This window comes from Dendrobates tinctorius, unplaced genomic scaffold, assembly GCF_039654945.1.
Source record: "Dendrobates tinctorius isolate UK_male_01 unplaced genomic scaffold, ASM3965494v1 ptg000036l, whole genome shotgun sequence".
Lineage (NCBI taxonomy): Eukaryota > Metazoa > Chordata > Amphibia > Anura > Dendrobatidae > Dendrobates > Dendrobates tinctorius.
In genome coordinates, this window is record NW_027361704.1 from 28009443 (window position 1) to 28037375 (window position 27933).

At 46.5% G+C, this 27933-nt stretch overlaps 1 long non-coding RNA gene across 1 annotated transcript in view; it reads right to left on the reverse strand.

Moving 5' to 3' along the window:
* The window catches only part of LOC141087957 (uncharacterized), a 54974-nt gene extending 39786 nt beyond the window's left edge, over positions 1 to 15188 (reverse strand). Inside the window, exon 1 of the long non-coding RNA XR_012231777.1 lies at positions 15061 to 15188. This is a non-coding gene — a long non-coding RNA (uncharacterized lncRNA). The remainder of the gene's footprint in view (positions 1 to 15060) is intronic.
* Positions 15189 to 27933: the final 12745 nt, after the last annotated feature.

Genomic DNA, 27933 nt, shown 5'->3' on the forward strand with positions numbered 1-27933 from the left:
GAAGAAATGTAAATAAAAATGGTCCCGCAAAAAACAAGCTGCCATAAAGCTCCGTCAGTAGAAAGATTAAGTTATAGCTCTGGGGGCGTGGCCTGGGCAGCTGCAGGGACAGACGTGAGTCGTTTGATTTCCCTCCCCAAAGCCACAAAAAACTACTAAAACAGGGGGTCTTGCACGTAAAACCCCCTGAAACAACTTCCAGCTCGAGCCCTAAAGGAGGCAGAACGCAGTGGACCTATCGGAATTGTGGAGCTCTGGAGAGAGCTGCACTGCGGTCGATGTGGATGGACGCCTGGGGAGTAACGGCTTCCTCCCAGGCTCCACGATATCAGACACAAAGGACTCCTCCGGTCGAGATAGATATGAGATAGTTACATAAAGATATATATATATATATATATATATATATATATATATATATATATATATATATATATATATGAGAGAGAGATATATACATCTATAGATGGAAAGATAGATCTATAGATAGATGGATAGCTAATCTATACAGATGTATAGGTATCCATCTATAGATAGATAAATAATACCAAGCCTGATGTTTAGTGATAAACATAATAAAATGGTACATAAAGAGTGAAAAAAAGACAAACACCCCCAGCACTCATGCCTGATTACAAATACCAGCTCTTAGCTGCCCCAGAAATGGCACACCTCTAAGATGCATCAATTCCAACACTTAGCCTCTCTCTTCCCACTGTCCTGTAGCGGTTACATATGGGGTAATAAGGGGTGGATGTCACGTTTGTATTGTAAGGTGACATCAACCCGGTTAGTAATAGAGAGGCGACAAGAAGACACCGATCCATTACTAATCCTATAGTTGTTATATGGTAAATAAACACACAGCCAGAATAAAGTATTTTAATGAAACATGGATTTTTGTGAGTACTCACCGTAAAATCCTTTTCTCCGAGACACTCATTGGGGGACACAGATACTGTGGGTGTATGCTTCTGCCGCTAGGAGGCTGAAAAAAAGAAGTTAGCTCCTCCTCCGCCGTATACACCCTCGCCCCTATTGCGGGCGGAAATCAGTTTGGTGCCAAAGCAGTAGGAAGACAACAAAATCAGCCTTAATACTGGTACAACATGTCCAAAACACCACCCTTATATGAAATTAGTAAATGCATATACAGTGGGGGAAAAAAGTATTTAGTCAGTCAGCAATAGTGCAAGTTCCACCACTTAAAAAGATGAGAGGCGTCTGTAATTTACATCATAGGTAGACCTCAACTATGGGAGACAAACTGAGAAAAAAAAATCCAGAAAATCACATTGTCTGTTTTTTTTTTCATTTTAATTGCATATTATGGTGGAAAATAAGTATTTGGTCAGAAACAAGCAATCAAGATTTCTGGCTCTCACAGACCTGTAACTTCTTCTTTAAGAGTCTCCTCTTTCCTCCACTCATTACCTGTAGTAATGGCACCTGTTTAAACTTGTTATCAGTATAAAAAGACACCTGTGCACACCCTCAAACAGTCTGACTCCAAACTCCACTATGGTGAAGACCAAAGAGCTGTCAAAGGACACCAGAAACAAAATTGTAGCCCTGCACCAGGCAGGGAAGACTGAATCTGCAATAGCCAACCAGCTTGGAGTGAAGAAATCAACTGTGGGAGCAATAATTAGAAAATGGAAGACATACAAGACCACTGATAATCTCCCTCGATCTGGTGCTCCACGCAAAATCCCACCCCGTGGGGTCAGAATGATCACAAGAACGGTGAGCAAAAATCCCAGAACCACGCGGGGGGACCTAGTGAATGAACTGCAGAGAGCTGGGACCAATGTAACAAGGCCTACCATAAGTAACACACTACGCCACCATGGACTCAGATCCTGCAGTGCCAGACGTGTCCCACTGCTTAAGCCTGTACATGTCCGGGCCCGTCTGAAGTTTGCTAGAGAGCATTTGGATGATCCAGAGGAGTTTTGGGAGAATGTCCTATGGTCTGATGAAACCAAACTGGAACTGTTTGGTAGAAACACAACTTGTCGTGTTTGGAGGAAAAAGAATACTGAGTTGCATCCATCAAACACCATACCTACTGTAAAGCATGGTGGTGGAAACATCATGCTTTGGGGCTGTTTCTCTGCAAAGGGGCCAGGACGACTGATCCGGGTACATGAAAGAATGAATGGGGCCATGTATCGTGAGATTTTGAGTGCAAACCTCCTTCCATCAGCAAGGGCATTGAAGATGAAACGTGGCTGGGTCTTTCAACATGACAATGATCCAAAGCACACAGCCAGGGCAACGAAGGAGTGGCTTCGTAAGAAGCATTTCAAGGTCCTGGAGTGGCCTAGCCAGTCTCCAGATCTCAACCCTATAGAAAACCTTTGGAGGGAGTTGAAAGTCCGTGTTGCCAAGCGAAAAGCCAAAAACATCACTGCTCTAGAGGAGATCTGCATGGAGGAATGGGCCAACATACCAACAACAGTGTGTGGCAACCTTGTGAAGACTTACAGAAAACGTTTGACCTCTGTCATTGCCAACAAAGGATATATCACAAAGTATTGAGATGAAATTTTGTTTCTGACCAAATACTTATTTTCCACCATAATATGCAAATAAAATGAAAAAAAAAAACAGACAATGTGATTTTCTGGATTTTTTTTTCTCAGTTTGTCTCCCATAGTTGAGGTCTACCTATGATGTAAATTACAGACGCCTCTCATCTTTTTAAGTGGTGGAACTTGCACTATTGCTGACTGACTAAATACTTTTTTTCCCCACTGTACATTTAAACAAAACAAGAGCCAACTGGCTAATAGGGTGGGTGCTGTGTCCCCCAATGAGCGTCTCGGAGAAAAGGATTTTACGGTGAGTACTCACAAAAATCCATGTTTCTCCTTCGTCTCATTGGGGGACACAGATACTGTGGGATGTCCTAAAGCAGTCCCTGAGTGACAGATTGACTCACCGATCCAAGCTACATGCACCTCTTGTTAAAAGGTGCGCCACCGTTGCTTGGAGAATCCTTCTACCCAGGCTCGCATCCGCCGAGGCCTGAGCATGGATATTATGTTTGGCAAATGTGTGCAGACTGGACCAGGTTGCTGCCTTGCAAACCTGTTCCGTCGAAGCCTGGTGCCAAAGCGCCCAAGAGGCGCCCACTGCCCGGGTAGAGTGCGCTCTGATACCTGCTGGAATCGGCGTGCCTCTAATGCGGTAGGGCCTCCTGAATAGTCAAACGAATCTATCTGGCTATGGTCGATTTTGAGGCAGCGAGTCCCTTCCTGCGCCCTTTGGGTGAGCCCGAACCGCGTGTCCGTTTGACGAAAGGGTGCCGTCCGCGACACGTACCTCCGGAGGGCTCTTACCAGGTCTAACGTGTGAAGAGCCTTTTCCACACGATGCACCGATGCTGGACAAAATGAAGGCAAAACAACATCTTCATTAATGTGAAAAGAGGACACGACTTTGGGCAGAAAAGGAGGGGCTGGTCTGAGGACCACCTTATCCTTATGGAAAGTGAGGAACGGAGCTCGGCAGGATAGAGCCGCCAGCTCTGAAACCCGCCTGATGGAAGTGATGGCCACTAGGGGTACAACTTTCCAGGAAGGGAACCTCAAAGAGATACCCTGAAGGGGTTCAAATGGAGCTTCCTGCAGAACACTTAGGACCATGTTAAGGACCCAGGCGTCCATAGGCACTTTATAGGAAGGTACCAAGTGGGAGGACTCCCTGGATGAAAAGTCTTCACCTGCAAATTGGTAGCAATTCTGCACTGGAACAGGACGGATAAGGCCGACAATTGTCTCCTGAGGGAACTTGGGGCAAAGCCCGAGTCTAAGCCCGACTGGAGAAAAGCCAAGATGTTGGGGATCGAGAATCTCAGCAGAGAAACACCGCAGCCTCGACACCAAGCAAAGAAAACCTTCCAGGTGTGATGGTAAATTCATGCTGAAGCAGGCTTCCGGGCACTAATCATTGTAGAGACCACCTCGCTCCCGAACCCTGCCTGGGTTAGAATCCAAGATTCAACGGCCATGCCATCAAACACGGGGTCCCTGAGTTCGGGTGGCAAATCGGCCCTTGAGACAGTAGATCTGGGCACTCTAGCAGGCGCCAAGGAACGTCGGCGAGCAGCTGCATTAGCAGAATCGCCGGCACTCCTTCCGTCTTGATCCGTTTGCTGACTCTCGGGAGTAGTGGCAGTGGGGGAAATAGATATGGGAGGCGAAACTGGTTCCATGGCAGAACCAACGTGTCCACCGCGAATGCCTGCGGGTTCCTGGCCCGAGCGACATATGTGGGCACCTTGGCATTCACTCTGGAAGCCATCAGGTCCACATCCAGAGCTCCCCAGAGTTGACAAATCTGCTGAAAAACTTAGGGATGTGGAGACCACTCTCCGGATGCAAGACCCTGCCGACTGAGGAAGTCTGCCACCCAATTTTCCACGCCCGGGATGTGGACAGCCGAAATCACCGAGTGGTTTGCTTCGGTCCACTGAAGAACGTGCCCCACCTCGCGCATGATTGCTCTGCTGTAGGTGCCCCCCTGATGATTTATGTAAGCCACCGCCGTGGCGTTGTCAGATTGAATCCGGACAGGGCAGCCTGCTAGAAATTGATGAAACTTCTGCAGAGCCAGCCAAATTGCTCGTATCTCCAATAAGTTGATCGGGAGGCGTGCCTCCTGTGGCAACCACCGTTCCTGGGTTGTGTAGTGGCAAAACACCCCTCCCCAACCGAGGAGACTGGCGTCGGTTGTCATTATCAGCCCATGACCTGGGGGAAAAGGTTTCCCCTGGGCCAGAGAGGAACTGGTTAACCACCATCCGAGCGACTGCCTGACTTGAGGATCGAGCGTGAAAGGATTCTTGTCCCAGGCTGACAAGAGGGCGTGCTGCAGGGGGCGGAGATGGAACTGGGCGAAAGGTATCGCTTCCATTGCTGCCACCATTTTCCCCTAGAATCCTCATCCCGGATCGGATGGTATGAGGGACTGGTTGACAGTGTCCGGACTCCCTGCCGGAGAGCTAGTGCCTTTTCCTGTGGAAGAATTACCAACCCTCGGCAAGTGTCGAAGATCATTCCTAGGAAGGCGATACTCTGAGCTGGCACAAGGGATGACTTCTTTGCATTGACCAACCATCCTAAGCGGGCAAGAGTATCTAGCGTGATGTTGACACTCTCCTCATATGCCCGTATTGACGGGCACTTGACCAAGAGGTCGTCCAGATAAGGCAAGATGACTATGCCTCGAGAATGCAGTGTGGCCATGACCACTGCTATAACCTTTGTGAACACTCTGGGAGCCGTGGCTAGCCCGAAGGGTAGCGTTACAAACTGAAAATGTTGATCGCTGATGGCAAAGCGTAGAAACCTCTGATGAGGAGGAAAAATGGGAATATGCAGATATGCATCCTGGATGTCGATTGAGGCCAAGTATTCTCACTGCTCCATGGCCGATATACAGCAAGAAAACACAGAATGACAGATTCGCAAAAATACTCTGCAATAAAAAATGGCAGTAATCAGCAAGTGCTGGATAACAAATACAGGGTATTTAGTCGATACTTTTTTTGCGCAAAAAAAATGTACACCAAGCTGCTCCACCACGTCAAGGTAACCCTATTGAAGCAGTCCCTATCTAATGTATTAAAAACCTGAACATGTGAACAGTGTCTAATATGAACAGGATTCAGACAGGCCGCTCCCTAGTATGGGCTTGTGGTCTGAGACAGCTCTTATGTGCACGTCACACAAGAGAGGGGTGGGGTCTCCCAAACCATGCTAAGCAAGGAAAAAAACGGATTAAAAACACAAATGTGACATGCACACATGTGAACACGTCGATCAGACAATGCTCTGATCGACGTGTTCACATGTGTGTATGACACATTTGTGTTTTTAATCCGTTTTTTTCCTTGCTTAGCATGGTTTGGGAGACCCCACCCCTCTCGTGTGACCTGCACATAAGAGCTGTCTCAGACCACAAGCCCATACTAGGGAGCGGCCTGTCTGAATCCTGTTCATATTAGACACTGTTCACATGTTCAGGTTTTTAATACATTAGATAGGGACTGCTTCAATAGGGTTACCTTGACGTGGTGGAGCAGCTTGATGTACATTTTTTTGCGCAAAAAAACGTATTGACTAAATACCCTGTATTTGTTATCCAGCACTTGCTGATTACTGCCATTTTTTATTGCAGAGTATTTTTGCGAATCTGTCATTCTGTGTTTTCTTGTTGTATCTCAGTTAGTGGGTGGTGTGAGCATTGCCTGATCGACGTGTTCACATGTGTGCATGTCACATTTGTGTTTTTAATCCATGGCCGATATGACTGAACGGAGAGACTCCATCCGGAAATGTCTGATCCTGATGAATTTGTTCAGAAGCTTCAGGTCCAAAACAGGCCTGACAGATCCGTCCCTTTTTGGGAACCGCAAAAAGGTTGGAATAGAACCCCTGAGCTCTTTCGTGTTCCGGCACTGGAACAATGACTCCGTTGTGCAGGAGCGATTTGATGGCTCCCAATAGAGGCATTGCCTGGGTATCCACCCTGGGAAGCCGGGAAAGAAAAAACCGTCTTGGAGGATATCTGACAAATTCTATTTTGTAACCTGAGGCCACCAATTTCTTTACCCATGCGTCGTGAGCGATATTGACCCAAATGTGGTGAAACAAGAGTAGGCGGCCGCCCACCTTGCCTGTGTCGTCTGGTAAAGGCCTCGAGTCATTTGGCTGACGATCTTTGGGATCTGGATCCCCTCAATCTGGGCTGCTGAGTATGCATTCTCCCCAATGGGTTGGCTCTATATGAGACTTGCCGCTCCCTATCCTGGTTGTGGCGGCCTGAGGTGGCAGACTTGGCCGCTATAGTCCACCCGGGGTTGCGAAAGGCACGAAAACGAGCCTGAAAACGGGTGACGAAAAAGCGTTTTGACCTTTTGTTGAGGGAGAAACCCGCTCTTTCCTCCTGTGGAGTCGGAGATATGTTGATCCAACTTCTCCCCAAATAGGTGGCCGCACTGATAAGGCAGGGAAGTCAAGGACTTATTAGAAGTAGAATCGGCTCGCCATGTCCTTAACCATAGGGCTTCTTCTGATAGAAATTGCATTAGCGGCAGCAAGTGCCGAGCAATTGTCCGCATCCAAAGACGCATTGATTACATAGTCTCCAGCCATCAACATCTGACCTGCGATCTCCGAAATCTCTGCAGGTAGATCCTGCTCCTGCGCGACCTTGTTTAATGTTTCTGACCATGATATCATGGCATTGGCTACCCAAGTCGAATGAGGGAGCGAGCGCTGACCCTGACGCCTCATATAATGAGTGAGCTAAGCTCTCTATAAGGCAATCCTTAAGTGCGGAAACACTAGGGACGGATAGCAGGGTCTTAGTGGCTAGGCGCGAAACCGGAGGATCCACCATCTGAGATTCCATCCATTTTTTATGGAGGTCCGGAGCAAACGGATACCTTGTTTCGAGTGCCTTTTGACCCGAGAAACGCCTGTCTGGATGTTCTCTGTGCCGCTGCACTATGTCCTCAAACTCCGGGTGAGAGGAAAAAAATTCTGTGTGGGCGCTTCACTCGCTTAAATGCCACTTTATGCCCCGTAGCTACTGCGGGATCATCCTCAATCCCCAGGGTCTGATTAGCGGCTTCTTTGAGGCTGTCCAGTTTCACATGACCCTGGAGTGTCCAGGTCAAGGGGCTCGTCTGAGTCGCAATCTGAGGTCTGCTCGCTATCAACCACTGGTGACGGGGAGCGAGAAGCAGAACTTACGGATGCCGAAGCATCGGATGGACTGGGCGACACCGTGTGTATTCTTTTCCCCCGGGTCTGCCTGGAATGAGAGCGGCCCCTGCAGGCCGAAGGCTCTTGTGAGGTGGAGGTTCCCTCTAAGGCCGGCGAGCCACTGTCCCTGCCCCTATCTGGGGCCTGAAGGGACTCGACTGCCCTCGTAAGCGACGTCATGGACTGTGATACAGATAGGGCCCACTCCGGGGGGTTCGGGACCTCGGTCGTGGTCCCAGGAGAGGGCTCCTGGGCGCGTTCTGAGTCACAGGCTTCGCATAATTTTTGGCTCTGTGCGCTCGTGGAAACCTAACCCCACAAGAAATGCATGCGGCATAAAGGAACGTGTGCGATTTACCTTTTCCGGTCATATTGCTGCCAGGCCTAATTTAAATGAGGGTTGAGGGGACGGGAGGAGGAAAAAAACCACCTTTAATCGCCCGTAGCGCGCCTCTAGAGTCGGGGGTCACACTTACCCCGTTCTGTGTCCCCACGTCCGCTGCCACTGCTTTCCTTTCCTCTGGGTAGACCGGGACGTTCCTCTCCCGGATGCGGCCTACCCTGCCATGAAGCCGGGGGCTCAATTTGTTCGGCCTCCACCCTAGCCTGGGGGGCAGCGCCGGAAATGACGTCACGCTGGGGGCGGGACTTCCGCCCGCGGCCTAGTCACGGCCAAAGCCGCGGGCTAAATTTTGCATGCCCGCCTGCCGCGAAATAACGTCACGCCAGGGGCGGGACTTCCGCCTGCAGCCTAGTCACGGCCGAAGCCGCGGGCTAAATTTTGCATGCCCGCCTGTCGCGGGGGCGCGCTGGCGGTCTTTGCCTTATCCCCCTGCGATCCCTGCCGCCGGAACCCGGCGTCCACGCCTGGCGGAGGGAGGCAGGAGGGAGGAGAGGGAAGGAGAAATGGCTTACACTTCCTAAGATGCCTGGAGCTTCAGTGGATTCCCCGGAACGCTGCCGCAGGGCCCTCCCCAACCCTCCTTACCTGACTTCTATCTAGCACACCAGGTAGATGGGATGGGGTTAATTTCTGGATGGTGCAGGCACCCTAGCTCCGTCTAACCCCTTCAGGGGGTGAAGAGAGGGACCATCCGCCGCCTTGCAGCACCGCCGTATAGCGTTGGTGGAGCAGTGGGGGCCGCACAGACTAGTCTTGTGCCTCTGTACAAGCCCATGGTTTCAATACCTAGGGGTGGACAGGGCTACGTCCGGCTTCATGTCCCACGTCGCGGGAGAGGATACATGGAGGGACACACACATGCTTGCCCGTTGTTGGTTTGGGGAAATCGGACCCTTTCAATAGGATCCGTTGCCCCTGTCTTATCTTGATAAAATAAAAAACCAAAATAGAAGTATGGTGATAAAGGCCCAGATATGTCCCATGGTGCGGGAAAGGATACACGGAGACGATACTCAACGGGTGCTCGCCCGTTGATGGTTTGGGGAGATCGGCCCCTTTCAATAGGGTCTGTCGCGCCTGTCTTATCTTCATGGAAAAAAGAAAAGGAAAAAGAAAAAGAAGTCTGGAGAAACCCAGACACGTGTGCCTCCCAAGACACTAAGCATAAACTGATTTCCGTCCGCAATAGGGGCGAGGGTGTATATGGCGGGGGGAGGAGCCAACCTCTTTTTTTCACTTCGTGTCAGCCTCCTATGGGCAGAAGCATACACCCACAGTATCTGTGTCCCCCAATGAGATGAAGGAGAAATAAAACACAAGTTTTCCATCTTTATTTTATGCCTAATTCCTGTGACGCCCTCGATCCCCTGTAAAAAAAAATAATATAGTCAACCGGATACTGCCTGTTCCGACGTAATCCATGTAATAACGAGTGTCCCACGACAATCTCCCCTATAGAGCTGTCATATCAGGAGATGTGACAGCTCTATTGGGCCTCCAGTGACACACTGACAGGAAACAATGGCTCCTGCAGTGCTATCACTGAGGGGTCACTGGAGTTCATCCTCTCACTTGACGGCAATGCTGCGTGAGAATTTTCTTACGCAGCGGGGCCGCAAGTGACTGGATGAACTCCTGTGACATGACGGCAGAGTTGTACAGCGAAGAAGGATACCTTCCTCATTGTATCACCGGAGGCCCCTGGGGAGCGGTCACATCTCCTGATGTGACAGCTCTCCACGGGAGATCGTCGTGGGATATTCGTTATTATATGGATTAAGTCGCAACAGGGAGTATACGGTTTACTATTTTTTTTTTATTTATTTTTTTTTACAAAGGATCAAGGGCTTCGTGGATTAGCAGTATGGTGATTATGTATTTTTTTTTTTTTTTTTTTTACTATTCAAGAGAGTAGCCGGATGATGGGCCTACTTACTGTCCCATCATCAGCTACTGATGTCACTGTAGAAGGCCCACACACCGGCACACAGACACGCACAGTCTCTGAACACACTTCCCTTCTCCCTATCTGCAGCGTTTCTCGCATGCAAATCCTCAGATATTTTTTAAACCTGCAGATTTGACTTACTCAATGCAAGTCAATGAGTGCAGAAATGCTGCAGATCAGCAAAAAGAATTGACATGCTGTGGAAAAAAAACCGCTGCAAATCCGAGCATATTTTTCCCCAGCATGTGCACAACAAACCTTAAATTCCCATAGTCTATCACTGGCTGTGCACTACGCTGTAGATTTGATGCAATTCTGCGAGTCCAAAAACACTGCGGTTCTGCATCTAAATCTGTAACGTGTGCATACAGGCTAAGGGCTCAAACTCACTTGCGAGAGACTCGAACGATTCTAGTGTGAGTCTCTGGAAAGAAAACCTGGGACTGCCACTGGCACTCGGACCGGAGCGTGCGGCTAAATATATTTCTATGCAGCCGCACGCTCCGGTCCCAGTGCCCGCGGCAGTGCTGGGTTTTCATGCGATTCATGCGAGTCTCTCGCAAGTGTGTATGAGCCCTAAAAGTCTATGTTTGAACCCTCACACCAGCACAAGAGTGACACCTACTGGTCATTCTATAAAACAAAGGAAGATACCCTAATGTACCGAACACATGGATCTGAAAAACCTACCGAAAAACTGAGCCTTGAAAGCTTGCAAATATAATTTCTCTGGTTAGCCAATAAAGGTATCACTTCTTGAATACTTAGCTCAAATATTTTTAGGGACGTTAAGTATTTACATCTATTTTTCTGGCTATTACGGTACCACAATATATTTTAAATTGAACATTATAAATGTCGCATATCTAAATACAATGGAAAATTAGTTGTATGCTATGATGTTCAAGTGGTGATCTTTGCACTACATGCTATCAGAAGCTCCATTATTGTTAAAATAAATAAGGATTGTGGAAAACAAACAACTAAGACCACAGCTGAGGAACAAATCCATAAAGCTCATGGAAATCCAAATACCTAAAAAAGACATGTGACGCCACACAAACCCCTCTTAAAAAAATCTTCTAAGATACCTGCCTCCCCAGATAACATGGAGGGGTCAGACTCCAGTGGAGACGGCTCGGATTGTGAATTTGATCTGGGAGACTCTGCGCAGATTTCCAGAGCATTTATGAAAAAAAACTAATGGCCCAGAATATGAAACCCCTCTTAGGGTATGTGCACACGGTGCGGATTCTGCTGCGAATCCGCAGCGGTTTTGGCCCTGCGGGTCCGCAGCAGATTTAGGTGCATTGTTTTCAATGGTAAACTGAAAAACGCTGTGCACATGCTGCGGTTTACAATCCGCATGTCAATTCTTTTGTGCAGAACCGCTGCGGTTTCACACCTCATCCATTATGAGGGGTGAAACAGCAGGGCAAAACCGCAGATAAACCGCAGGACTTCAGTCCTGCGGATTTATCTGCGGATTTTACTACAAAATCCGCACCACCAAAAAACTACGTGTGCACTTACCCTTAGAAGAATTGACTGTCCTTCGAACAGATTTACAACTGGGTCAGAGAGTAGAGGTTTTGGAATCTACCAACATGGAAACAGTCAGTGCGATAACTTGCTTCCGAGATCAAGTCCTCCAGCAACAACAACTAAATATGGAACTCTTGGCGGCGGAACACCAAGGAAAACGAAAACGGAGGAAAAACATCTGATTGAGAGGCATACCTGAATATCTTGCACGTGAAACCCTTGTAAAAGTTTCTAATGAAATTTTCACTAACTTTCTTAGCCAAAAGAGAGCTGAATCTATAATTGAGCGGGTGCATCGTGCACTTAACCAAAGCCAAAACCAAACGACCCCCCTAGAGACGTTATCTGTGGTCTCCTCAGCTTTGCCAACACAGCAGCCATCCAAATTCCAAACTCCAACTTTTTCAAGATATTGCCCCTTCAACTCTTGCAAAAAGACGTATCCTCAAACCTTTACTAATGGAACTCAGAGCTAAAGGCCTGATTTTTAGATGGCTGTACTCTTTTGGCCTTGCGGTCGGCGTAGATAATCGTCAGATCACAATACGCACCCCCCGAGGATCAGGCGGCTGCCTGGGAAGTGCTCGGCAATGAGCCACTTAACATCCCCTCCTGGATGCCGGACGACACTGGATGGAACCTCCCCCAATTGACAAGACCACAGGAGTGGTCGCTCAAGAAAAAACAAATGTCTTTTAAACCTTAAAAGTTGGTTCCTAGGAAGAGCCCAGCTTGACTTAGCTCTGTTGAATGTGAGTCAGAAGGAATTTGCTAGATGTCTGGAAGTTTGAGTTAATAGACTATCCCCATTCCTAAGGATCTGCCATTATGTCTTTCTCCCCTTTTTTGCGTTTCTCAGGTTAACCCTACGATGCATATCCCGGGCCTTTTAGGCCCAGGAACTTTTGTTTTGCAAAAATTCTGAAAGGGTTTTAACCTTAGAATTTTGAAACTCTAGGAACTCCTAAGGTCTGTAGTTGTGTGTAATTTCTAGTTGTTTATATATTTTTATGTGATGGGGTTTTTCTATATAATTTTTTTTTTTTTTTGAAAACTACAGCTTTACATATCCCGGGCCTTTTAAGCCCGTATTAGGTTTATCATATACTCATCAGTTTATTTGTCTTTTTTTGCTATTTTCTGCAAGATTACTTGCTGTACATTAGAATTTTGAAACTCTAGGTATTTCTCAGGTTTTTAGTTGTTGGTAATTTCCTAGTTTCATGTGATCATCGTTTTTTTTTATAAAAATGCTTTTTTGGAAGAACAAATATTTCCATGACACAGGCCTTTTAGTTTATGATATTGTCATGCCTTCTGCATGACATTTGTTTTCAGACTAAAGGTCCTTTCACACAGCCAACTACGGATCAACTAGCGCCTATTAGTTACATTTGGAATATTTTTATCGGGAATTGTACCAAGCTCTACAAACCTGGTGAAAATGTAACTGTGGATGAGCAACTTGTAGCCTTCAGAGGACGTTGTAAGTTCATTCAATATATGCCTAGCAAACCAGCCAAGTATGGACTGAAAATATTCTGGATGTGTGACTCTACCACTTATTATGGGATAAATGGACTTATCTACTGTGGAAAAGAACTTGGCGCACCAGTGCACAGAGACCTTGGTGCCGACATTGTAAAAAAAACTTGCACTACCAATTTACAATTCTGGTAGAAACATAACAATGGACAATTACTTCACAAGTGTAGAACTTGGCAATTAACTTACAGTGCTTGGTACTATGAGGCCAAATCGACGAGATATTCCTCCGGTGATGAAGCACAGTCCACAGAGAGAACTTTATGACAGTGTATTTGGGTTCAGCGACAAATCAACAATGGTCTCTTACAAAGCTAAGAAGGACAAATCCGTTACATTAGTCAGTACAATGCATCATGATGCCATTGTTGACATCAATACCCGGAAAAAAAAAACCTGAAATCATCATGTACTATAATAAAACTAAAGGAGGTGTGGACAAGATGGATGAAATGATTGGGGAATACACATGCAAAAGGCAAACACAACGTTGGCCTGTAATCTTGTTTGCAAATATGCTTGATTTATCAGCCCTGAATGCCTACATTCTTTATTGTAAAATTCATCCCGATTTTCATGCTAAGAGGTGTGACAAGAAGCGCCTATTCTTGAAGGACCTTTGCCATGAACTTGTAATGCCACACATGATGCAGCGAAGGGACACATAATTCATGCCAAAGCAAACGATTGAAGCTATGAAACGTTGTGGTGTAAGTTTTCCAGAATTCAACATCGAGAAGAAAGAAAACGAAAGCGTTGCTTTATTTGTCCATCGTAAAAAGACAGGAAAACTGAGCGGTACTGCACCATTTGTGGAGAAAATGTTTGTAAAGAACATTCTTTAGAGAAGATAACATGTGAAAATTGTGATGGAGAGTAATAAAATTGAAAAGTAAAGGAAAAGTTGGAAACGAAAACTAGTTGCAGGTTTTGTTTACTTCAATTTACATGTTATTTCTCTTTATAACACTTATAATTGTGTGCATTTGTCATACCTGACTTTACAATTTTGAAATAAACTAAAAAAAGCTTACTTATTTTTTTTTGGTCAATTCCTTCCATATAAGTTGCAAACGGGCCTAAAAGGCCCGGGATATGTAAGAGTGTAGATTTCGAATGTCATGCATCGTAGGGTTAAAATATGGGTGAGTTGGTACTAGCCCAGGCAGACTGAGGGAGAGTGCAAATGGAGGAGAGAGACTATTGGGGTGGGCAGTCCCTACTGTTGTGGGGTCATATGTTTAGACTTCCTAGACCTTTTTTTCCCATAACTCCAGTTTTCAATTGGCTACTGTTCATTAGCAGACACCAGACAACAATGCAGACGAGCTTATGGCTGCTGGGAAATAAAAAAGGTATGGGGGGCACTACATAAATAGGCATAAATGACCTGTAGACGGGTGCTGCATCATACATGAAGAAGACTATACTAGAAAAGGAGGAAAGGTCAAACAGACAGCCCAATTATTAACACAGTAATCAAGAATAAAAAAAATACTTGAAAAAACACTCCCTATTTTACATTAGTACTTGTAAGCCAGGTCTCTTTTCAAAGGAAAGGTAGAAAATAGAAAAACATCATCACTTCTACATATTTCACCCACTCCTGGTCTTGACTTACAAATATTCATGTAAAATATTGACCAACTACTGAACATGGCCTTATACTGACATGCGACTATTAAATTCTGACACTGGCAGGGTCGCAGGGTCTAAGTAGATAGAAAGGTGGTAAACCTGCACACATTTACTTCTGCTCTCAGCAAAAAAGTGGATATAATTTTAACAGGAAAACATAACAATAAACATGTAAAACAAAACACAGACATAAACCTTACTTGTTACTCTGCTGTATGGAACATTAGGCCTTATGTATTTTAGTGAGGGATATAATAGACGACCGTCATTATAGTTTGGCCTTTCCTTCAGTGCGAGTCGAGAGCTCCGCCGTAATGGGCCTCTTTCTGTTGGACTGAGCACAGAAACATCACGTAAAGAAGCGTTATCATGCAAAATTGGGAAATTGAGACTAATACAGACTTACTGATAATTATGTATTGTCAGTCTACAGCAAGCAACATCTATATATAAAAATGAGAGTGTGTGTGTGTGTGTGTGTGTGTGTGTGTGTGTGTGTGTGTGTGTGTGTGTGTATCAGCCACGCCCACTCCACATAGCCCCACCCAATCACAAAGCATCTTTCATTTCACCAGAGCTGTTTAAGGCTATGTGCCCACGTTGCAGAAATGCTGCGGAAATGTCTGCAGCATTTCCGCAACTCCCCGCCACGGGTAAAACGCATGCGGAATTCGCATGCATTTTCCCACAAAACACTAGCATTTTGCAAGTGTCTTTAGCTTGCAGAATGCTAGTGCTTTTACAAGCGATTTGAAGCATCGCTTGGAAAAGTGATTGACAGGTTGGTCACACTTGTCAAGCCTATGTAGCATCAATAGTAAAAGATAGAATGTTAAAAATAATTTAAAAAAAAAAATAATAGAGATATACTTACTCTCTGACAGCCTCCGGAGTCCTCAGCGGCGCACTGGGTACGTTCCGTTCCCAGGGATGCATTGCTCGAAGGACCTTTGTGACATCACGGTCACGTGACTGACGTCATCTGGGGTGATTCGCGCAATGCGTCCCTGGGAACGGAACTTGCCGGCAGCGCCAATGAGGACCGGGAGGGCTCTAGGGGCCGTCAGAGGGTAAGTATATCTCTAATTTTTTTTTTTTTTAATGCTAGTTTTTACAGGAATATGGTACTCGAGGCATGGAGAAGAGTCTCCTCTCCTCCAGACCCTGAGTACCAACCGCACATGAAGCGCTCACTTTATGCGTTTCAATGCAATCCTATGGCCACGATCCCACAATTCCGCAAAAATAACGGACATGCTGCGGATTTTACCGCTATGCAATTCCGCAGCGGTAAAATCCGCAGCATTAGCATTGACACAGCAAGTGCAGAATCCCATAGGATTGCATGGGGATGAGTTTTTTAAGCAAAAACGTGGCGGAAATGCTAAAAAAAAACGCAACGTGGGCACATAGCCTAAAGGATGCTGAGCTGTGATTGGTTGCTATGAGCAACAGTTTTCCTTGTAGACAGTTGTGGTAACTGAGGCTTATTATTCTTATCATTTCTATGGTGTTATCGTCCTTCTGTAAAGCCGGAAATAACAATTTATTACCGTGCCAACACAGACCACCCTCTGACACAGACTGCAGGGGAGCCCAGTATCACACAGGATAGGATTAGATACACAGCTCAGCAGTCAGTAACACACAGGATAGGATTAGCTACATGGCTCAGCAGACAGTATCACATAGGAAAGGATTAGATACAAAGTGCAGCAGACAGTATCACACAGGATAGGATTAAAGACACGGCTCAGCAGACAGTATTGCACAGGAAAGGATTAGATACACAACTCAGGAGACCATATCACTCAGGATAGGTTTAGGTACACAGCTCAGGAGACTGTCTCCCCTGCTTTGATGAGGGCTCCAGCGGTGAGCCCGCATCAATCAAGCCAGGACATGTCAGCTGTTTTGAACAGGCGACATGTGCCCTCAATAGGCACAGGTGGAATCGCGATCCACCTGCGTCTATTAACCCGTTAAACACCGCTGTCAAACGCTGACAGCGGCATTTAGCAGACGCTTCCGGAAGGCACGGCCGGAAATGAGCGCATTACTGACCCCCGTCACATAATCGGTGGTCAGCTATGCGTTGGCATAACAACCAGAGGTCTCCTGGAGACCTCTATGGTTGTTGATGCCATATTGCTATGAGCGCCACCCGGTAGTCATCCAAACATAAGAAAAAGCCATGCAAGACTATAGGATCACCACACAGGATACAAAAGAATTTAAATTTATTGTCAACAAATCCAGTAATAAACACACATTTAAAAACAATTAAAAACCCAACAAAGGGTAATAAATGAATGCTCCAGCAAATGGCAAAATAGCATAATCAATATTTAACAATATATAATATAGCACCTGACCGCTACTAATTCATATTGCACAAAGAGGGATATCACAAAAAGCATGCTGCCAACAGAAACCATCAGTGGGCAAATGTGAGAAAATGTCCCCTGATTAACAGGGATGTGTGCACACAAATAAAGCCTAGTAAAACATCACGTGTAGTGCACATTAAGCCCAAAGGGCAAAACAATGCATAATAAAGGAGCAATGGTCCTGAATGAAACTTCAGCAGGCTAAATACATCACCCTACAACGGTCAAAGCAGAAAAACAGGTCAGTCATCCGTCATCTAAATAGCAGCAATGCGGTCATGGAGGTATTGAAAGTCCATGGAGGAGACCCACGCGTTCCGACACGGCGTCTTTTTCAAGCTGCGCATCTGGTAGTCAGTGCTCATAGCAATGCAGTAATTCTGCTACATATAGGCGATCAGCTCATTGTCTGTTTGTAGAAGAGCCAATCAAGTATGGGATGCTTCAAGCCTCCCATGGAGGCTATTGAAGGCATGCCAAAATTTAAAAGAAAGTTTTAAAAAATATGAAAAAATAAAAAAAATGCAAGCTCAAATCACCCCCCTTTTGCTCCATTCAAAATAAAACAATTAAAAAAAAAAAACACATACACAGATTAGGTATCGCCGTGTCCAGAATCTCCCGATCAGTAAAAAAAAAAAAAAAAAAAAGCATTAACCCGATCGCTAAATGGCGTAGCGAGAATTACGTTTTTTTAGTCGCTGTAACATTGCTTTAAAATGCAATAACGGATGAGCAAAAGAGCGTATCTGCACAAAAATGGAATCATTGAAAAAAACGTTAGCTCGTCCCTCAAAAAATAAGCCCTCACTCAACCCCAGATCACGAAAAATTGAGAAGCTACGGGTCTCGGAAAAAGGCGCATTTTTTTTTTTAAATAAACTTTGAAATATTTTTTCACCACTTAGATAAAAAAGAACCTAGTTTGGTGTCTATGAACTCATAACGACCTGGAGAATCATAATAGCAGAACAGTTTTAGCATTTAGTGAACGTAGCAAAAAAGCCAAGCAAAAACAAGTGTGGGATTGCACTTTTTTTTGCAATTTCACCGCACTTGGAGTTTTTTTCCCGTTTTGTAGTACAAGACATGGTAAAACCAATGGTTTCGTTCAAAGTACAACTTGTCCTGCAAAAAAACAAGCCCTCACATGGCCATATTGATAGGGGAGAAAAAAAAAAAGTTATGGCTCTGGAAAGAAAGGAAGGGTAAAATGAAATGCAGAACCAAAAATACCCCTGGTCGTTAAGGGGTTAATTAAAAGATTATTTTATGTAAAAAAAAAATAGCGTTGGCTCCCGTGCAATTTTCGTAACCAGCAGAGGAAAAGCCGACGGCTGGGGGCCGATGTTTATAGCATGGGAAGGGGGTAATACCCATGGAGCTTCCCAAGCTATTAATATCAGCTCACAGCTGTATACTTAGCCTTTACTGGCTATTAACATAGAGGACCCCCCCTAAAAAAATGAAGTAGGGTCCCCCTATAAATAATAACCAGCAAAGGCTATGCAGACAGCTGCGGGCTGATATTAATAGCCTAGGAAGTCACATAGGTGAAGTGAGTTCATTAACCGTGAACTCGCAGGACCTGCCAGACGGCAGCAGTGGAACTTCTAGGACATCCAGTGGAACAAAAATTGGACTTGGTTGACTTGTACTGTGATTTCTTTATTGACATGCATACCACTTTGCAAAACCACTTCCGCTGTAAATGACCATCTCTCCAGAATCAGAATATATATATACACTTTATCATTTTTATTAACCCACAATTATTTTCTGTTTAATGGAATTTTTTTTCTACAAAAAAGTGGTCTATGAAAGCTAAATTTTTTCCATCAGAAACGAACCTAGTCATGGTCTGGTGAGAAGAAAGTTAGATTTATGATACAAACGATCCCGGTTATAAGTCAAACAAATATTATACCAAGCAGTGTTTTCCCCATTCCCCTTATCCTCAACTCACACCTATCCTAAGGTGCATGCAGTAGTGCTTGCTACGTTTTAAAAGAAACAAGAAAACTTTATGGGTTTTATGGACTAAAGCTGGATACTTACCTTTCTTGTAAATATGGCAATGTTTGCATTTGGTTATTGAACATCTGACTAGCAAGTGATTTCGTTAAGGTGTTTCGTCTCAAACATTTGTGACCTATTCGGATTTTGTCTGTTATTTCTTCTTATTGCCAAATTGTGGTGTATCAGGCTATTTTTTGCAGTTAATTCATTTTTTAGGGCCTATTAGGGCGCATAAGGGCTAGTCGTTGTTGAGTGGGGGTGCCAGTTGTGATACTAGACTGACAACCTCCGCAGCAAGGCGAGGAACTGTTAGGAATATGATCAATGTCATTATTTTTTTCCCAACCTAAAAGCTTATCTCTTGAATCCTTTTGGGGTTACTAATAGGTTGCCTTTTTTATTTCATATTTGCGTGCTAACCTTAGTTATTTTTTTAGTTTTTAATGAAGTGTCTTTATTGAAGTTTTCCAACAATTTTTACACGAACATATCTGCATCGGGTAGCACAGAAAATAGAGGGATACTGGGAGGGGGAGGAATGGGACATGGAAAGGGAAAGACCAAATTAAAAACAAGGGGAACAAAACATATAGTCATCACCACGGTAATGCCCCGACTGTCAATGTCAATGATCAGGCCAGTTTTTACAATTCTGACCACTGTTCCTTTATCAGGTAATAACTCTGGAACGCTTCAATGGATCTTGGCGATTCTGAGATTGTTTTTTAATGACATCTTGTACTTCAGGTTAGTGGTAAAAATTTCTTAAATATAACTAGCGTTTGTGTAAAAAAACAAACTTGGCAAAAAGTTGAAGAATTTAACAATTTTCAAACTGAATTTTTATGTACTTAAAACAGAGAAATACAGTATGTCACACAAAATAGTTAATAAATAACATTTCCCTCTTCCCTCTGCAGTGACTGTTCAGGCAGAGGTCGCGTTCTAAGCACATCATCGAGCCCTCTGACCTGAAGGTCACAGCCAGAGGACCCGCAAGACAGCACAGCGGTGGAACAGGTGAATATCGCAAGTACTGGGGGCCTGAGCAAGCAGCACTCACCCAGCACCTATAGCGCGCCAGTGTCACCGCCTGCTCAGGACACCGACACTTGCCTCGCTGCCAACGCCGGCCACCGGAAAACTTACAGAGGCTGCAGGGAAGCGTGCAGACGATTCGGAAACGCCGGGTACCTCCACGCTGCGACGGAAAATAGGTAAGTGGGACCATGACTCGTGTATAGGTTGAGGGGGGTCTTTTTCAGCCCAAAAAAGGGACTGAAAAGCTCAGCTTATAGACAAATATATACAGTAGACTCCCAGTCCAGGAAATTAGAGTGTACCATGGAGATCTCACATGTAGAACAGCCACATCGGGAGATGTGACCGCTCTACCCAGCCCCCGGGGATACACTGACAGGAGGTGATCTCCCACTGCAATGTATCATTGCGTCGCTGTGAGAGTTCACAGGAGTTCATGAGATGGGTGTTCTCATTTACGGCACTACCGCTGTATGAGAATTTTCCCACACAGCAGTGGTGCCGTAAAGGGAGAGAACAAGTGAGGAATATTTGTGGTTTATAATTTTATTTTTGCTGCAGGAGATGAGGGAGTCGGGGATTAGGCTACTTTCACACATCAGTTTTTTGCAGTCAGGCAGGATCCGGCTATTTTTAGAAAAACCGGATCCGGCATAAATTTTGGAGAACTGTAGAAACGGATCCGTTTTTCTGCCGGATCCATCTAGCAGGTTATATCTGTTTCCTGGGGGCTGGCCAATTGGATCTGAGCATGCGCAGACTTAAAAAAACGGATCCGGTGGCTGGATCCGTCTTTTTCTGGATCCGGCGCATTCCGGCGCCCATAGACTTTCATTGTGGCAAAAAGCTGGAAGCGTCGGATCAGGCGCTTCCGGCTTTTTCGCCGGAGACAAAAAACGTTACAGTAGCCGTTTTTCCAGATGCCGGAATGAGACAAGTAGCCGGATCCGGCAAAAAACGGATGAAACGCAATGCGATCCGGCGCTAATGCAAGTCAGTCAATGGGGAAAAACTGGATCCGGCATTGCATTTCGCCGGATCCGGTTTTACAAAAAAAAAGCCGGATCGCGCCTGACGGCGAAAAACTGATGTGTGAAAGAGGCCTTAGGGGTTCGGTAAGTATGGTTTAATTAAGATTAATAAAGGACTTTATTTTGGCAGTGTCTTTACCATATAAGTTTAGTAATGGATTTGGTGTCGTATAGATGCCTCTCCATTACTAAGTCATGGGCTTGATGTCACCAGATAATACAAAAGTGACATCAACCCCACAAATATTACCCCACTTGCTACCTCTACAGGACAAGTGGAAAGAGCGAGGCTAAGAATTGGCGCATCTATAATATGCACCATTTATGGAGCGGCTGAGAGACTGTGTTTAAGCCTGAGGGGGGCAATATCCATGGCCTTTTCGCAGGCTATTAATATCAGCCCGCAGGTGTCTGCATAGCCTTTGCTGGTTATTAATTGTAGGGGGACCTCACGTCATTTTTTGTTGGGGTCACCCAATTTAATAGCCAGTAAAGGCTAAGTATACAGTTGTGAGCTGATATTAATAGCCTGGGAAGCTCCATGGGTATTACCCCCTTCCAGACTATAAACATCTGCCTCTAGTCGTCGTTGGCTCTCCCTCTGCTGGTTATTAATATTAAGCTGGAGCCTCCGCAATTTTTTGTTTTCTCTTTAAAATTAACAGTTGCGGTCTGGTTACAGTCTATGTACATTCGTTCTGTTAACTCTCCTGCATAGGCTGGTGACAATGTGTGCTTAGGTTTGTGTGTGTTTGTGTTTACATATTGGTTTAAATATGATGGTGTCGGGCTGAGCGAGAGCGTCAGCGCGTGTGAATGTGAGCGTCAGAGTGAGTATCAGCGTGAGCGCCAGCGTGTGATCGTAAGCACACTCCCCCCATAGACCAGCACACTGCTCTCCTGAAATACTTTGTGCTTCTGTTACCTTGCTCCTTCCACCATATATCTCCATCTGTGACCCCCCCAAAGACATGCACATTGCACTGCTGAAATACTATGTGCTCCTGTCACCCTGCTCCTTCCACCATATATCTCCTGTGACCCCCATAGACTAGCACACTGCTCTCCTAAAATAGTCTGTGCTGCTGTCATCGGTGACTGTCTACTTGTCAGTATAACTTTGCAGTCACCAACAAAATGGCTCCGCACTGTGTTCCTAAATGTCATACTCTCTTATCCCTTAGCAAACACCCAAGAAGGGGAGGGGAGGACTTACATCACACCCATGTCAGCAGATTCAGCCCATATTTACTGCAGTACACTAGTTTTTTGAAATTTCAGTAGCTGCTCCCCCTAGTGTTTAAAAGTGGAAATACCAAACCTTTTAAAATTTTTCAATTTTTACTAAATTATAAACAAATGATATTTTTTAAGAAAATTTAAATATTAAGGATATGTGCACACATTGTAGATTTGCCTGTGTAATTTTTTGCGCAGATTCTTCCTTTCTTGGGAGGAAACGCAAAAAAAAAAAATCAGCACGGATTTGATGCGGATTTTCAAGCGTTTTCTTATGCGGATTTGTCTGCGTTTTTGTAAGCTAAATAAAACAGGATTTTGTTTGCTAACCGTAAAATCTGTTTCTCAGAGTCTTCATTGGGGGACACAAACTGTGGGTGTGTGCTGCTGGCTCTAGGAGGTTGACACTATCCCATGAAAAAAATGTTAACTCCACCTCCGCAGTATACACCCCTCCGACAGGCTGTAGGACAATCCGTGAAAAAGCAGTAGGAGACACTGTCATGTAAGCCAAATATAAGTATCATAATCATGGGAGGGCGCTGTGTCCTCCAATGAAGACTCTGAGAAACAGATTTTACGGTAAGCAACCAAAATCCCGCTTTCTCTTACGCCTCATTGGGGGACACAGAAACCATGGGACGTCCAAAAGCAGTCCCTGGGGAGGGAGAAGACAAATCTCAGGTTGGAGAACTCACCACTGCCGCCTGACAAATTCTTCTGCCTAGGCTGGTGTCCGCTGAAGTATAGGTATGGACCTTATAGAACCTTGAAAAGGTATGAAGGGACGACCAGGTGGCTGCCTTGCACAATTGCATGGCTAATGCCCTATGGTGTGCCGCCCAGGAGGCACCCACCGCCCTGGCTGAGTGAGCCTTGACCCCAGCAGGGGACACCCTGTTCTTCACCCGGTAGGCTTCCAGAATTGCCATTCTGAACCAGCGGGCAATTCTTGCCTTAGATTATTGCAACCTGAGTAAGAGAGGAAGGGGAGGGACAAGGTAAGGGAGTCTGAACTGTGACCAGGGAATAACCAGTGCGTTGACCCCTATTGACAGAGCATCGCGCACCTGGAGACAAACTATTGGACCCTTCTGTTCTGTCGAGATGCCAAAAGGTCCACATCTGGAGTCTCCCATAGCTGGCAGATTTGATGGAACACATACTGATGTAAGGACTATTCTCTTGCTGCGAGCCCCTCCCGACTGAGGAAGTCGGTGGCCGTGTTGTCTGTGCCGGGATGTAAACTGCCGATATTGCCGGAATCGCAGCTTCCGCCCGGCTGAAGGTTCTTGATGCCTCTACCGATGCCCGGGGACTCCTGGTCCCCCCCTGGTGATTGATGTATGCCACTCCTGTGGCATTGACCGTCTGAATCCGGACTAGCTGATCCTTGAGGCATCCTTCCCAATGTAGGAGTGCTGGAAAGACCACGGTTGGTTCTAGAATGTTGATCGACAATGAAGATTCTTGCCTCGACCATCGCCCCTGGACCGCCAGGTGACGGAATACCGCACCCCAGCCCAGGAGGCTGGCATCTGTAGTTATCACCTGCCAGTGGAAAAGGACCACCCCAGATAAACAAGGGGGGAGGTCAGTCACCACTTGAGGGACTGCCTGGCCTGACTGGGAGGGAGGAAGGGGCGATCCAGCGAAGAGACGGACCTGTACCACTGAAAGAGGGTGTTCTTCTGAAGTATCCTGGAACAGCGCAAAGGGTATCGCCTCAGAGGCTGCCACCATCCTCCGCAGGAATCTCATAGCAGCACGAAAAGATAGGAGTCGGGATTCTAGCAAAGAGCAAATTCCCTGTCGGAGAGTAATCCACTTCCTTTCGGGAAGAAAGACCCTCGAGCGGCGGGTGTCGATTAGCATCCCTTAGAACTCTAAGCGTTGTGTTGGCGTAAGGCGGGTTTCTATCCCTGTTGAAGTGACAACCAAACCGGGACAGCGTGATTACAACCGCAGATAGGTTTTCCTGAGCCTGATCCAAGGAGGGTGCTTTGATGACAATATCGTCGAAATATGGGACTAATACTATACCTCCGACCCTTAATATGGCTACCATTGCTGCCATAATCACCGTAAAAATTCTAGGGCTGTTGTCAGCCCAAATGGTAGGGCCACCAACTGGGAATGCTGCTGCTGCTGAACAGCGCATCGCAAAAATCTTTGATGTCCCTGAAAAATGGGGCCGTGTAGGTAGGTGTCCCGAATATCTATGGAGCATAGGAATTCCTGATCCTCCATAGAGGCAATCACTGGCTGGATCGACTCCATCCTGAAGTGGCGTAGGCGAACCCATTTGTTTAACCTCTTGAGGTCTAGTATGGGGACGAACCAAGCCATCCTTTTTAGGTATTACAAATAGGTTTGAGTAAAAGCTTGTAAAACGCTCCTGCTCGGGAACAGGGGTGATTACTCGTGCGCTGAGGAGAGAATTGATGGCCGCTAAAAAACCTCAGGCCATGGCAGATTCTCTTGGTGGTTGGGATAGAAAAAAACGGCCTCGCGGAAGCGCTTTGAAGTCTATCTTGCAGCCTGTGGATACCACCTCCCTTATCCAGGTATCCATTACTAAACTCCGCCAGACATCTCTGCAGAAGAGAAGGCGGCCCCCTAGTGTGGGCGAGGAACTGGGAAGGGAGCTGTAATCCCTGCAAGCGTCAGGCTGAAGAGGATCTGCCTGGCCCCGACCTGGTAGCTCTGCTGTGGGAACTGTGAGGGCGCCATGAAGAAGAGGCCCGAAAGAACACCTTCCTGTCCCTAGGCGCCTGTGACCTCTGTGGGCCCTGAGCATAGGCGTCTGCCGCTGGGGCATGAGGAAAGGGATGAAAGGATTGGGCCTTTCGTTTGAAAACCTATCGACGAGACCTGGCCTGAGGGAGAAGGAAGCATATGCCCCCAGTTGCATCTTTAATGATTTGATCTAACACTGGACCAAAAAAATTGGGAATCCTGAAAAGGCAGACTGGTTAGGGATCTATTTGAGGACAAATCAGCCTGCCAGGCCTTTAGCCAGACCTTTCACCGGACGGCTACCCTGTTGCTGAATGCTTGGGCTGTGCAGGATGCGGTGTCCAAGGCTGCTGATACCATATACTTCCCGACCAGAGATTTGGTCTGCGAACTCCGCTAGTTCTGCTGGCGGGGCCCCGGACAATATGCCCTGTCTAAGCTGTTCAACCCATCTTGAAACAGACTTAGCTACCCAAGCTGAGGCGAAGGTCGGACACAATATAGCGGCTGCTGTCTCAAAGGTGGCTCTTGACAGGGATTCTACCTTCCTATCATTAGGATCCTCCAGGGGTGCCCAACTGGGTGCCCAACTGGTGAGTGGAGGGACTGTTTTGGTACACTGGACACTGGTGGATCCACCGAAGGGGAGGAGGTCCAGTTGGTAATGAGATCTGAATGTGAGATCACAAAACGGCTTCCCCCTCTGAAACCACCTGGTTGGGTTTTCCCTTTTCCTGGCAAACACCTCCTCAAAATCCCTGTGGGTGACGAAGACCTTGGAGGGGGACCTACACCGCTTAAATAAGAGAGCCTGATCATCAGGCTTCAATGAGGCTTCCTTACTGTTAAGGTCTCTGACTGCAGCAATGAGGTCCTGGACCATGTCCTTGACGCTCTAGGCTGTTCTGGCCCGTACTCAGAACCCTCCTCCGAGAGTGTCTCTAAAAATGCCTCACCTGATTCTGGGGAGGAGGACCGGGAGGAGGCAGACAGCCAGAGAAACTCTGGTGGTGAGATGGAGTAAGAAGGGGACCTGGGTTGGCGGTCCTGTCTCAACCTTTTACGGCCTCTAAAAGGTCCAAAAAAGGACTCCTTTGATGCAACTGTGTCCAAAACATGGTATCCATCCACAGACAGCTGTTTCGGGGTATTGTTCCTTCCCGGGGAAAGACCTGGCTGGTCATTGCTTGCGTTGAGAAACATGTGATGGTGTCTCCGCAGCTTCTGTTTTGCATATTTCCCATAAGGGATGGGGGCAGTGCTCTAGAATCACTGCGTTGAGAAACACGTGATGGTGTCTCCGCAGTGTTGGATGTTGATCTCCATGAGTTCATTCATCCTCATTTTCACAGTCTTTTACTAGGCATTGCTCCTACCAGCCAGTTTCCTACTCCACACTGATGAGGGGCAATACCCCGAAACAGCTGTCTGTGGATGGATACCATGTTTTGGCATAGGTGGTTTCCTTCATTGGAGACTGCCCTTCCCGTGGTTGTTCCTTCCCGGGGAAAGACCTGGCTGGTCATTGCTTGCGTTGAGAAACATGTGATGGTGTCTCCGCGGCTTCTGTTTTGCATGTTTTGCATATTTCCCATAAGGGATGGGGGCAGTGCTCTAGAATCACTGCGTTGAGAAACACGTGATGGTGTCTCCGCAGTGTTGGATGTTGATCTCCATGAGTTCATTCATCCAGATCCCTGGCAGGAAAGGTGGGGGGGGGGCTGCACCTGCTCTTTAGCATAGGTAATACAGTGGGTCTGCTGCATTCTGAGCAGAGTGGGGAGGACTGACCCGAAGGAAGCTTGTTATTTCATGAGCTACATACAAAATATTTAACGATGGTTGCCGACTATCGGGGGTAAAGAGCGAAGTGAGGGGGCAACACCTGTAGTGCAGTACTCACATCCCACGTCCTGTGTCCCCACCGCAGCTGCTGCCCGAAGGCAGAGGGGAGAGAGAGAGGTGAACAGCCCTCTAGCCCCACCCGGAACCGGTGGGCGGGCCCAGCCCCGGACTTCCTGGAACACCAAGATGGTGCCAGTCCCGAAAGAGGACCCCGGATGGCTCCGGAAGCCGGGATCTGACATCGGACGCGTGCATGCTGGATGACCGCTGGAGCCCAGGAGCATAATGTCACCGCAGGAGGAAGGATTGGAGGCTGTGCCGCAATCTGCATTCCTGTCGTGGTTGGAAGCAGGTACTGGCTCTTAAGATAAGTTAGAGCTATGGGCTGTAAAGCACAGGGTAACAGTGATCCCGTCCATATATGCAAGAAAAAGAGCTTCTCTTTTTTTTTTTTTCAATAAAAAATGCTGCAGCCTCTTACCTTCAGCTCCTCCCCGTGACAGGAAGCAGTTACCTGACGAAAAGATTGCTGTCCCAAATCTTTTCTGCAGGGCGTCTCACTCGATCATCAAGCTCTGGAGGGCGAGTGATGGGAGACGACCAGATACGATCACCTGAACACAAGTCCGTGTTAGGGGCTAGGGTCCTGCAAATGGGATTTATGAGGATACGGGGTGGCAGTACACACTGTACTCAATCCCTTTGTGGGAATACAGATGTAGCCCATTTACTCTGTATCCCTCCATGGTTACCTGAAAAGGAACGACAC